We start from the raw sequence: 13,526 nt of genomic DNA on the forward strand, positions 1-13,526 counted from the left end.
GGAGTCCCCGGGTCGAGGGGGTTGCGCAGCGTAGCGGCGCCGGCCACACCGCAAGCCCAGGGTTCGGGGCTGCGGTTCACCCACGCACCCACGTCGGCCACGGACGGCCTCGCTCAGGGCCTGGGAGGTGGCGGGGACGGGGCGGGGGGCGCGGGCCTGCCTCTGGGCCCCGCGGTCAGCTTTGGGGCGGCGGGCGGCCGGTAGCAGGGTGAGGAAGTGCCGTAGCCAGAGTGGCCGTGGGCAGAGGCAGCCGCGAGCAGGACGTGGGAAGCGCAGCGTTAGCCGCGGGGCCCCGGGCGGTGCAGGCCGAGGGGTAGCTGAGGCGCGGCCCCGCCGCGCACGCATCTCGGGGAGAAGAGCAGGGCAGGGGCGGCCGGGGCCCGCAGCTGGCGCAGGCGCAGGAGGGCGGGAGGGCCCGGGAGTGACGGGGGCCAGGGGAGCCCTGCAGGCTGCGGGACTAACAGAGGGTGGGGCTCAGCCAGCGCACTGGTCCTGGAGGCATCGAAGGAAGAGCGAGCAGGATTCCCTTCGGATCCGAAGTGTGCTGTGGAAGAAAGAGGGTCCAGGCCACGCGAACGAAGGCTCTCGCCCTGAGCCCTGGAAAGGCGCTTTGCCCTCCGTGAACGGGGAGGCTGCGGACGAGGGCTGCGGAGACAGGCGCTCGGTACTGGACGTGTCAGTGGAGATATGCCAGCCCCACGGTCCAGGCGGGAGAGGCCGGGAAGCAGCAGGCCAGGCGCCATTGGAGGAGCCCCGAGGGCGCCACGCGGGATGCCCCCAGAGTCAGGAAGAGGGGCCTCACTCGTGCCACCCGGCGTGGGGCCCGGCGCGGGGCCCAGAGGAGATGCTCGTGTGCCAGGCACATCACCAGCCCCGGCTGATGCCCGGCACCCGGAGGAGCGCTCGGGGCCCCTACGGAGCTGCCCGCCCTTCCGTGTCCACAGATACAACTGCTGTGAGCTGCGTGTACAAGTCTGTGTTGGAGGTGAATACCTAGGAGGGAAGTGACTGGGGCACATGACGGGTGTATCTTTAACTTTTAAGAATCTGCTAACCTGGTTTCTACAGTGGCTATGCCATTTTATGTTCTCTCCACATTGCAGGGAAGTTCCAGTCGCTCCAGATCCTCAGCGGCATGTGGTGTGCTCAGTCTTTTTAATATTAGCCGTTCAAGTGGGTAGGCAGTGGCAACTCACTGTGGTTTTAACTATCATTTCCCTTATAACATGATGTTGAGCATCTTTTCATGTGCTCATTTGCCCTCTATCCTTCTCTGCTGAGGTGTTTATTCAAACCTTTTGCCCGTTTCTTCATTTGGTTCTCTTATTATTGAGTTTTATTTATTCATTTTTTGAGAGTCCATGGGCATTTTTTTTTTTTTTTTGTGGTATGCGGGCCTCCCTCTGCTGTGGCCTCTCCCGCTGCGGAGCACAGGCTCCGGACGCGCAGGCTCAGCGGCCATGGCCCACGGGCCCAGCCGCTCCGCGGCATGTGGGATCCTCCCAGACCGGGGCGCGAACCCGGTTGCCCTGCATTGGCAGGCGGACGCGCAACCACTGCGCCACCTGGGAAGCCCCATGGGCATTTTTTTAAACATATCTTTATTGGAGTATAATTGCCTCACAATGCTGTGTTAGTTTCTGTTGTACAACAAAGTGAATCAGCTATACATACACATATATCCCCATATCTCCTCCCTCTTGCATCTCCCTCCCACCCTCCCTATCCCACCCCTCTAGGTGGTCACAAAGCACCGAGCTGATCTCCCTGTGCAATGCGGCTGCTTCCCACTAGCTATCTATTTTACATTTGGTAGTGTTTATATGTCCATGCCACTCTCTCACTTCGTCCCAGCTTACCCTTCCCCCTCCGCATGTCCTCAAGTCCCTTCTCTACGCCTGCCTCTTTATTCCTGCCCTGCAACTAGGTTCATCAGTACCATTTTTTTTTAAGATTCCATATATATGTGTTAGCATATGGTATTTGTTTTTCTCTTTCTGACTTACTTCACTCTGCATGACAGACTCTAGGTCCATCCATCTCACTACAAATAACTCAGTTTCGTTTCTTTTTATGGCTGAGTAATATTCCATTGTATATATGTGCCACATCTTCTTTATCCATTCGTCTGTCCATGGACACTTAGGTTGCTTCCGTGTCCTGGCTATTGTAAATAGAGCTGAAATGAACATTGTCGTACATGACTCTTTTTGAATTATGGTTTCCTCAGGGTATATGCCCAGTAGTGGGATTGCTAGGTCATATGGTAGCTCTATTTTTAGTTTTTTAAGGAACCTCCGTACTGTTCTCCATAGTGGCTATATCAGTTTACATTCCCACCAACAGTGCAAGAGGGTTCCCTTTTCACCACACCCTCTCCAGCATTTATTGTTTCTAAATTTTTTGATAATAGCCATTCTGACTGGTGTGAGGTGAAACCTCATTACCCTCACCAAAGTGGGTATAGAAGGAACATATCTCAACATAATAAAAGAGATATATGACAAACCCACAGCTACCATCATACTCAAATGAAAGCATTTCCTCTAAGATCAGGAACAATTCAAGGATGCCCAATCTCACCACTTTTATTCAACGTGGTATTAGAAGTCCTAGCCAGAGCAATCAGATGAGTAAAAGAAAGAAAAGGAATCCAAATTGGAAAGGAAGAAGTAAAACTATCACTGCTTGCAGATGGCATGATACTATACATAGAAAATCCTAAAGATGCCACCAAAAAACTTGCAGAGCTCATCAATAAATTCAGTGATGTTGCAGAATACAAAATTAATATACAGAAATCTGTTTCCTTTCTATATTCTAACAACAAACTATCAGAAAGAGAAATTAAGGAAACGATCCTATTTACAATTACATCAAAAAGAATAAAATACCTAGGAATAAATCTAACTAAGGAGGTAACAACACCTGTACTTGGAAAACTAGAAGACACTAATAAAAGAATTTCAGAAGACAACACAAACAGATGGAAAGGTACACTGTATTCATGGATTGGAAGAATTAACATTATGAAAATGTCCATTCTACCCAAGGATATCTACAGATTCAGTGCAATCCCTATCAAAATACCAATGACATATTTCACAGAACTAGAACAAATAATCCTAAGATCTCTATGGAAACACAAAAGACCCCAAATAGCCAAAACAATCTTGAGAAAGAAGAACAAAGCTGGAGGTATCACACGCCCTGATTTCAAACTATATGACAAAGCTACAGTAATCAAAACAGTATGGTACTGGCACAAAAAGAGACATCGATCAATGGAACAGAGTACAGAGCCCAGAAATAAACCCTATATGGGCACTCAATCTTTGACAAGGAGGCAAGAATATACAATGGAGAAAAGATAGCCTCTTCAATAAATGGTCTTGGGAAAACTGGACAGCTATTCAATACATGCAAAAGAATCAGATTGGAGCACTTTCTTACACCATATACAAAAGTAAACTCAAAATGGATTAAAGATTTAAGTGTAAGACTTAAAAACATAAAAATTCTAAAAGAAAACATAGGTAGTATGTGCCTTGATATCGGTCTTAGTAATTTTTTTTGGATATGTCTCCTCAGGCAAGAGAAATAAAAACAAAAAGAGACGGATTGGGGCCACATCAAACTAAAAAGCCTGTGCACAACAAAGAAAACTATCAACAAAAGGAAAAGACTGCCTACTGACGGGGAGAAGATATTAGCAAACAAAATATCCAATAAGGGGTTGATATCCAAAATATACAAAGAACTTATACAACTCGATAGCAAAAAAACAAACAACCCAACTGAAAAACGGGCAGGGGATCTGAATAGACACTTTCCCAAAGAAGACATGTAGATGGTCAGGAGACACATGAAAAGATGCTCAACATCACTAATCATCAGAGAAATGCAAATCAAAACCAGAATGAGATTTTTTTTTTTAAAGCCACAGTGAGATATCACCTCACACCTGTCAGAATGGCTATTATCAAAAATACAACAACTATCAAGTGTGGGTGAGAATGTGAAGAAAAGGGAACCTTCCTACACTGTTCGTAGGGATGTAAATTGGTGCAGCCACTATGGAAAACAGTATGGAGAGTCCTTTAAAAATTAAATAGCCATATGATCCAGGAATTCAACTCCTGGGTATTTCTCTAAAGAAAAAGAACACTAATTAGAAAAGATATATGCACCCCTATGTTTATTGCAGCATTATTTACAATGGTCAAGTTATGGAAGAAACCCAAGTGGTCATCAATAGATGAATGGATAAATAAGATGTAGTGTGTGGGTGAGGGTGTGTGTGTGTATGTGTATATATATAATGAAATATTACTCAGCCATAAAAAAGAATGAAATCTTGCCATTTGCCAAAAGGATATTTTGCTAAGTGAAATAAGTCAGACAGAGAAAGACAAATGCTGTATAATTTTGCTTATGTGTGGAATCTAAAAAACAAAACACATGAACAAACATAACAAAACAGAAACAGAGTTACAGACACAGAGAACAAACAGGTGGTTGCCAGAGGGGAGGGAGGTGGGCAGATCAGGGAAATGGTGAGGGAGATTAAGAGGTACAAACTTCCAGTTGCAAAACAAATGAGTCACAGGTATGAAATGCACAGCGGTGGGGAATATAGTCGATCCCTGTGGAATACCTTTGTGTGGTGACAGATCAGAATTAGACTTATTATGGTGATCATTTTGAAATGTATCGAAATCTTGAATCACTATGCTGTGTAACAGGAACTAACATAGTGTTTTAGGTCACCTGTACCTCAAAAACAAACTCACAGAAAAAGAGATGAAGTTTGTGGTTACCAAAGGTGGGGGTGGGAGCAGGAAGGATCGGATGAAGGTGGTCAAAAGGTACAAACTTCCAGTTATAAGATAAAGAAGTACGAGGGATGTCATGTACAGCACGATAAGCATAATTAACACTGCTGTATGCTGTTATGAGAGTTGTTAAGAGTTCTCATCACAAGGAAAATTGTCTTCTCTTTCTTGAATGTCATATCTATATGAGAGGATGCTGTTCACTCAACGTAGATCATTTCACGAGGCATGGAAGTCCAGTCACTATGCTGCACCCCCTAGACTTGACTGTGCTCTTTGTCAGTTGTGTGAACCTGGTTCTTGTTCCTTTGGAGAATCTGCTCTCTCCATCTGGAATGTCCGTACTTCACCCTAAAGTATCCGGGCCCAAGCGCCCCACATGCCACTCCTCCATCCCACATGCCGCTGGCACCGCTACGTGCACTGTTCAGGGCAGGGCGTTCACCTTTCTGTAGCTCTAGAAAATGTATTTTCATTATTTCATTAGATAATTCCTCTGTCTGTGTGTTTCTCTCATTCTGTAACTTCTATCTTCTGGAATTGATTGTCACCTCCACTCGGCACCCCTCTTAGTGGCTTTTTCTTCTCCTTCTAGCCCTTCCCCAGCGTTCTATCTCCGGGGTCTGCGTCCGATGCCCCGGTGGTCTGGTCGGTTCTTCAGCCTACACCGCCCTTTTATAGGTCCCGTCTGTCTGCTCTTCGGCTATCACACTTGGGATGGCTCATATGCAGCCACTTCTCATGGTTTCTTGCTCTTATTTCACGTCGTTAAGGAACCCCCTTAAGTTTTAGGTGTATTTCTTTTTCTCACACTTATAGGACCTTGAGATCCCAGAAGGGTCCAGTCCAGCCCGTCATAGATCAGGAAATAAGTCCAGGAGCGAGCGGGCCCCTCCCAGGATGACTCAGCCTCAGCCGCCCTGACCTCTTCCAACATCATGGTCAGTGTGGGGGGCAAACTCCTCCACTGGGTGTCCCGCGAAGACGGGCGGGCAGAAGAGGAAAGGGGCGTTAGTGTCGCAGACCTGGGCCCCGGGCCAGCCCTTCCAGAAGAACCCCGGTGGGTGACTTGGTCCTAGCCCGGGGCTCCGTTCCCCGCATCATGAGGGGATCACTTTGTTCTGTTGCCGCTGAGTAAAGAGTGGGAAGGAAGAATATTTGCAGGAAAGCTGGAGGCTCTGAAGGGCTGTGACCCTAGGAGCAGCGACCCCGGAGGGCACTGCCAACGGCATGGGGGCCTTGGCGGCGCCCCCCCACCCCGCCCCCATCCTGGCGGACACCCAGCAAATGCTTGCCAGGAAGCGCAGGTGTGTCTGCAGGGCCAGAGCTTCAGGACACAGCGTGTCAAGCCGTGTGACGCTGCGTGTCCCCCATGGCCGCAGCCCGTCCCTCTCACAGGGCGAGATCCATTCCTGGCCAGAGCAGAGCCCTGGTCCAGGCTTTCCGTTGCCTCAGAAGAATTGAGAAAGCAGAAGAAGACCAACTAGGAGATCACGGGCTGCTGCGTCAATTGCGTAAGGGATGAGTGAATCTTCCCGTGAATATGCTTGTAATTACAGGCCTGCCCCTACCTTCACATTGCGTTAGTTTCTGGGGCTCTCTGGAACTTTGTGGAGTGAATCTAGCTGCGTTTTGAGCTACATGAGAACAAATCATGAGGCACTCCCCAAAAATGTATTGCTCGTGACACAGCGCCTGCTCGGGTTCCTGCGAAAGTAAATGAATGCGGACACAGGAAGCGCTGTGGAAAGTTAAAGGAAAGCAAGCGTCTTTGTAAGCGGTGTAAGAACCAGGTCTGCGACCAACGGGGTCCTGCTCCAGTCGGCCTTTTAATAGTTACTTATCAGAGAAAATAATTCCATATCAAACTGAAAAACGTGTTAATGCACTTATCACTCAAATTACACTTTGCTGTAGAGCAACCCTGTTCCTTATGAATTTCCAGAATTGCCCGGATTTATGCTGAATGCGACCAGTGTCTCCCCCCGCCCCCAGGCTGAGGAACCTCGCGCCCCTGACGGGACAAGTTAGCGGAGCAGGAGGCTCTCCGAGGGGGTGGGCAGGGTCCCGAGGGGAGAGGGAGGCGCCTTGGCGCTAGGTGGGGCCCCGGGAGGGACATGTCCGGGCAGCTGGACGGAATGGCCTCACGTCCTCACAGCTGGACAAATGACCACACGTCCGCGCAGCTGGACAAATGACCACATGTCCTCACAGCTGAACAGAATGGCCTCACGTCCTCACAGCTGGACAAATGACCTCATGTCCTCACAGCTGGACAAATGACCTCACGTCCTCACAGCTGGACAGAATGGCCTCACGTCCTCACAGCTGGACAAATGACCACGCGTCCACACAGCTGGACAAATGACCTCAGGTCCTCACAGCTGGACAAACGACCTCACGTCCTCGCAGCTGGACAGAATGGCCTCGCGTCCGCACAGCTGGACAAACGACCTCACGTCCTTACGGCTGGACAGAATGGCCTCACGTCCTCACAGCTGGACAGATGACCACGCGTCCACACAGCTGGACAAATGACCTCAGGTCCTCACAGCTGGACAAATGACCTCACGTCCTCGCAGCTGGACAGAATGGCCTCACGTCCTCACAGCTGGACAAATGACCACGCGTCCACACAGCTGGACAAATGACCTCACGTCCTCACAGCTGGACAAATGACCTCACGTCCTCGCAGCTGGACAAATGACCTCACGTCCTTACGGCTGGACAGAATGGCCTCACGTCCTCACAGCTGGACAAATGACCTCACGTCCTCACGGCTGGACAGAATGGCCTCACGTCCGCACAGCTGGACAAATGACCTCACGTCCGCACAGCTGGACAAATGACCTCACGTCCTCGCAGCTGGACAGAATGGCCTCGCGTCCGCACAGCTGGACAAACGACCTCACGTCCTTACGGCTGGATAGAATGGCCTGGCAGCACCGCTGGGTGCGCCGTGGGGCTGAGCCAGTGGAGGAAGGTTCTGGTCTTGCTGGTGACCCGGCCACAGGGACAGCGACCTGGGCGGGCAATGCACAGCAGCCTTGGAGGGAACTGCACTCCCAAGGGATTTGTGGGGCCACCCTGGAGGAGGGAGGTCACGCCCTGGCCACCCCTTGTGCAGCAGCGGGGAGGGGTCCTCCGTCAGTTTCTCTCCCAGACCACAACCTGAGAAGGAGCCACGGGCCGCCAGCCAAGCGCTGGAAAGGCCTGGGCTGGTCAGCGACAGGACCTCTGAGGTCAGCACGGTGCCTGCTGCGTTCCATTCCTCACCCGTTTGTTTAAAATTTTCCCTCACCCTTTTCCCGTGGGCACCCCACCGCCTCCCCCCGGCCACCTAAGGGTCCTAGGTGCTGCACCGTGTTTCAGCTGAGCCCAGCTGGCACCCTCACCAGCCAAACTTGGCCGAGAACCAGAAACAAAAAGAGCGACATAGAATCCAAAGAAGAGAGTCAGTGAAAGTTTATTTCACCCCATGGAGTTTACTCTGGGAGCCAAGTTAAGATGTGTCTGGGCTTTGAGAGTCTAGTCAGCCCAGAAAGCAAGTTCTCGGCCATCTGGGCCCAGCCTCCAGGACTGTAAGTGTGCAGCTCCAATTATACAAACCGTGATGCTCAGATGACTAGTGTCCATTTATTGATAAATATGCCTCCAAGAGTCCTGTGTGCGTGGGAGATTTAAAGGAGGTCATTTAAAGAAAAGGCACCGTATTTTCTTATGGATAATTGTGATTTGCAAGAAAAAGAAATCTTCCAGATTGCACACTTGAGATGACCATAGGAGTTTATATGTTCATGGTTTCGGAATCACTGGTGAAATTTAAATCAAACAGTAAAATCATTGATCTTTCCAGGGCATTTAAAAGTGAAGGTGAAGCCAAGTGAGAGGCTGGTGTCTGGAGGTCAACTCAGTGGGGGAAACCAACAGCTCCTACTTGCTTACTTCCCATGAGCCCCCGGGTTCCCCTCTGCAGGGGAGAGGATGACATGCCTGCCTTGTGGTTGAGGGCACTGACCTCGGTGAGCCCTGCCTCTGGGACTGCCCCCCAGCCCTCCCCCCGGGACCAGGAGCCGCCCAGATCACATCTGCACCTGCAGAAGCTTCCTGCTCACAGCTCCTTGCAAAGGACAAAAGCAAGTCTGTGAGCAAAATGCATTCTTGGTTTGGTTTCTAGAACTTTTCCAAACCGATGCTGAGCCTATTAGCAAGAAACATGTCCCTCCAGCTTGGAGCGCGTGATTGGAAAATGCTGTTGAATTATTTTGGCCTAGGAATTCAGAATTTAACTTCAGTCCCAGATGATAAGGTGTGTCTAGAATTATTTTCCCCACGGCATTAAAAATATACACTTTCTATTATAAAATTTAAAATGCACAGAAAATTTGAAAAAATATGCAGTGAAAACCCATGTACCATCATGCCAGCCTCTGTCTCTGTCTCTGAATCTCTCCCTCTCCCAGTATCTGAAAGGATCTGCTCCCCGACTGTGTCAGCGTGAATCTCCTTTTCTCCTAATAACAATGGCGACCTTGTACAAAACCACAGGATGGTCATCATGGCCAAGAAGCGTGTAGCTCACGCCGCCCCTAGTCCACGTTCCCCTTCCCTGCTCACCCCGAGGATGTCACATGTAGCTGTGTTTCTGGGTCCACCCACCACATGGTCTCATGTTTCCTGGTCTCCTTCTGTCTGGAGCAGCTCTCCCGACGGTTCCTCGAGAACAGTGACTCTCTAAGTTTTTATATTTAGTTTAATACTCTAAAATCCACCCTTTGTGATGTTCAGTTCTGTGAGTTTGGGCAAATTCACCGTCACGCAAGATTCAAACCAGATCATCACCCCCACAAACTCCCTCCTGCTGCCCCTTCAGTCCAGCCCGTCCCCTGCTCTCAGTCCACGGAAACCACGAATCTGTGATCCGTCTTTATGGTCCTGGCTTTGCCAGAAAGTCACCTGCAGGCAGACCTCGGAGATACTGTGGGTTTGGTTCCATACCATAGCAATAAAGCAAAAATCGCAATAAAGTGAGACAGGAATTTTTTGGTTTTCCGGTGCATGTAAAGTCGTGTTTATACCATACGGTAGTCTATGAATTGTGCAGGAGCTTTACCGAAACCCAGCAGGACTCTGCGGGGCCTTCCCAGGGACCCCCACCGCCGACGCTTTTCCCCACCTCTTGTTTGCAGAAAAGTCTTCGCCTCCTGGGCATCTGCTGACTTCCAAAGAGCACATTTAATCAGCGAAGAGAGCAAATGCAGAAACAAAGGAAAGCAGTCAAGCAAGACACAAAAATTATAGTTTAGCCGTAAAACTCAGTCAAGGGCCTTTAGTTCCTCCTCGTGGACTGTAGATGATATTCTGAGCCATGTCCTTTGAGCTCTTTTGCAGATCCTGAAACTCCCACCAGGTGGAGAAGTTCACCGTCTGCTGCCCTCAAGCACGGAGACCCCAGACCGGTTGGAACCAGAAGTTGATGATGTTGACTCCCGATGACCTCACCACCAGCCAATCAGAAGAACGTCCAGGAGCTGATCACGCCCCGCCACCCTCTCCTCACACTGCCTTTAAAAACTTTTCCCCGAAAGCCGTCGGCGAGTTCGGGTTCCCGTCCTCCTTGCGCAGCCCCGCGCCGGGCACCTTGCAGTAAACACCGCCCTTTCCTTCGCCTCAGCCCGGGTCAGTGGATGGGTTTGCTGCAGGTCGGACCGGCAGACCTGAGTTTGGTTCGGTAACAGGATGTCTAAAAAACAACCTACAGACCTTAACTAACAAATACTTTATTGCTAAAAATGCTAACCGTTATCTGACAGCACGGGGCTGCCGTAAACCTTCCATGTGTAAAATGCACGGTATCTGGGAAGCTCAGTGAAGCCAAGTGCAGTCGGGGCGGGTGTGGAGCCAGACAACACGTGACCGCGGAAGGTCTCCTCGGCGTCAAGCCACCGAGACCCAGCCGAGCCGCTGGGCCTGTTCACAGTTTGTTCTTTCCATTCTGGGCCTGTGTGGACCCGTCTGTTCAAACATACACCGGACACTGGGTCGTTTCTAGCCTTTGGTGGTACAAGTAAAGATGTTACGAACACCCACGTGCGGGTTTTGTGTGTAGGTAAGTTTTCACTTCTTTAGGGTAAATGCCCAGGGCATAACTTTCAGGTTTATGGTAGGTATAGGTTCAGTTTTTAAAGAAATTACGGGCAGATTTCCAGAGTGGCCGTGCCAGTTCCCACGACACTGCAGGGGGGCGCCCAGCACCCCAGTCGGCAGCAACAGCCCTTGTGTGTAGTCATTCTAGAGGATTCCTAGCGTAGCTTAAACTTTAATTTGCAAATCCGTCATGACTGCTGATGAGCAGCTTTTCATGTGCTTATTTGCCATGCATACGTCTTCTTTGGGGATTGTCAGAATATTTTGCCCATGTTTCATTGGGTGGTTTTCTTATTGTTGAGTGTGAAGAGTTCTTTATACATTCTGGGTACAAGTCCTTTGTCAGATAGGTGATTTGCAAATCTTTTTCAGACATTGTATTTTTGAATTCTAAAATTTCCATTAGGCTCTTTTTATAATTTATTTTTCTCTGCTGATAACTTCTGTCTTTCCATTCAAGTGTTCACTTTTACCTGATGGAAAGGAGAAGAAAAATGGAGTCGGTTCAGAGAGTCTCTCAAATGGAGCCGGGCGGCCACCAAGGACGGGACTTAGGCTCCTCCCAGCCCGGACGGACTCTGACCCTGTGACCTGATAAGTCCCGTCTTACCTGCTGTGTGTGGTCGATTCAACGTCAGCCCAGTTTTCAAAGCCTTTGCTCTGCTGTTTGAGTTTCCCCAGCAAAGGTGTGGCTCCAGGGTTGGTCTCGGGCTGGGATAGTGGTTCATGTAGAATTCTGTTCTTTTTGGTGGTTCGTGTGGAATTCTGTAACTTTGACTCCAGGACAAGTATCTTGTGGAATATCCTCCCATATCCCAGATCTTATCAACCAAAACAATAATGCAAGTGGCTGCACATAAGAAAAGAGTTTACTTGGGGACTGCAAGTAAAAACTGCAATTCAGGAGACCCAGATTCGGGTAACCCTGAAAGAGTGTTCAGGGAAGAGAAAGAGTCAGGGGCTTCTGAAGACAAAAAGCCAAGAGGCCTTTTTGTTAAAAGTTGCCGGGTGAGACCTGATTGGTCCTGACAGGAGCTGGAAAACACTTGTCCTTAAGGGACCCCGAGTTTCTTTAGGGCAGGGGTCTGGTAAGTAGACTGACCTCATTCGGTCACAGGGTCAGCGTCCGTCCAGGCTGGGACAAGCGAAAGTCCCATCTTCGGTGGCCTCCCGGCTCCATTTGAGAGACCCTCGGAGCATCACTGACTCCATTTTTCTTTTCCTTTCACAACCTGATTGTTTCCATACTGTTAAAATGCAGACATTGAAGCCAAAAAGATGATAAAAGAATTCATATTAAAAAATGTTGTATTCGTGTGTTTTGGTCCCTAACGCAGTGGGAAGAGTGGCTTCGCTCCCTGGGGATGGTGGCAAGCTGGGTGGGGAGCTGCTTCCGGTGTGGACGGTGGCGTCTCCATCACTGCTTGCTGGACAAAGGGTGAAGGACGCAACCGGTTGCCTGTGAGCTCTGGGCAGGAGGGCTGGTCAGTCCAGCTCAGTGACTCTCCCCCAGCCCCACTCCCGGCGAGCTCACGTGCTTAGCCTGACATCCTCCCAGGGGTCACTGACTGGGAAATGCTCCCCATCAGGGCTCGTCCCCCAGAGAGCCAGTTTTCCAGCAGTGACCACTGTACCACCAGTGTGAATGTCCCCCGGGCCATGCGGACCCTCGCCATGGGGGCCCAGTCACGCCAGGAGAGGTGGCCAGACCACAGTGCCGTGGCCACCGGAGGGCCCCGGCACTGCTCCTGGGAGAGTCACTGTCCAGGCTGCACTGGCACTCAGTTTATTTTTCATTACAAAAGTTTTTAAGTGATCTTTTTATGGTAAAATATGTGTAGTATAGCATAACAGGGACCATCGTAACCATTTTTAAGAGCACAGCTCAGTGGCATGAAGCACATTCACACTGCTGTGCAGACGTCAACACCACCACCTCCAGACCCTTTCCATCTCCCGAACTGAAACTCCGCCCCCATGAAGCACTCACTCCCATCCCCCCCAGCCCCCGGCCCCCACCAGCCTGCTTTCTGTCTCTATGAATCTGACCCCTCCAGGCACCTCGTATAAATGGAATCACACAGCGTTTGTCCTTTGGTGACTGGCTTATGTCACTGAGCATAATGTCCTCAAGGTTCATCCACGTGGTAACACCTGTCACAATGCCCTTCCCTGCTGAGGCTAAATCATACTCCACTGTGTGTGGATGGACCACATTTTCTTTATCCGTCATCCATCAGTGAACACTTGTCAATTAATGTTAGGATAACATTACTATCTTTTCTATTTTTTTCTTATTTTATTTCTTTTTTATACAGCAGGTTCTTATTAGTCATCCATTTTATACATATTGGTGTATACATGTCAATCCCAATCTCCCAATTCATCACACCACCACCCCCAACCCCCCGTGGCTTTCCCCCCTTAGTGTCCATACGTTTGTTCACTACATCTGTGTCTCAATTTCTGCTCTGCAAACCGGTTCATCTGTACCATTTCGAGGTTCCACATATTCTGTACCATTTTGAGGTTCCACATATATGC

Source organism: Physeter macrocephalus, chromosome 8 (genome assembly GCF_002837175.3).
Source record: "Physeter macrocephalus isolate SW-GA chromosome 8, ASM283717v5, whole genome shotgun sequence".
Classification (NCBI taxonomy): Eukaryota; Metazoa; Chordata; class Mammalia; order Artiodactyla; family Physeteridae; genus Physeter; species Physeter macrocephalus.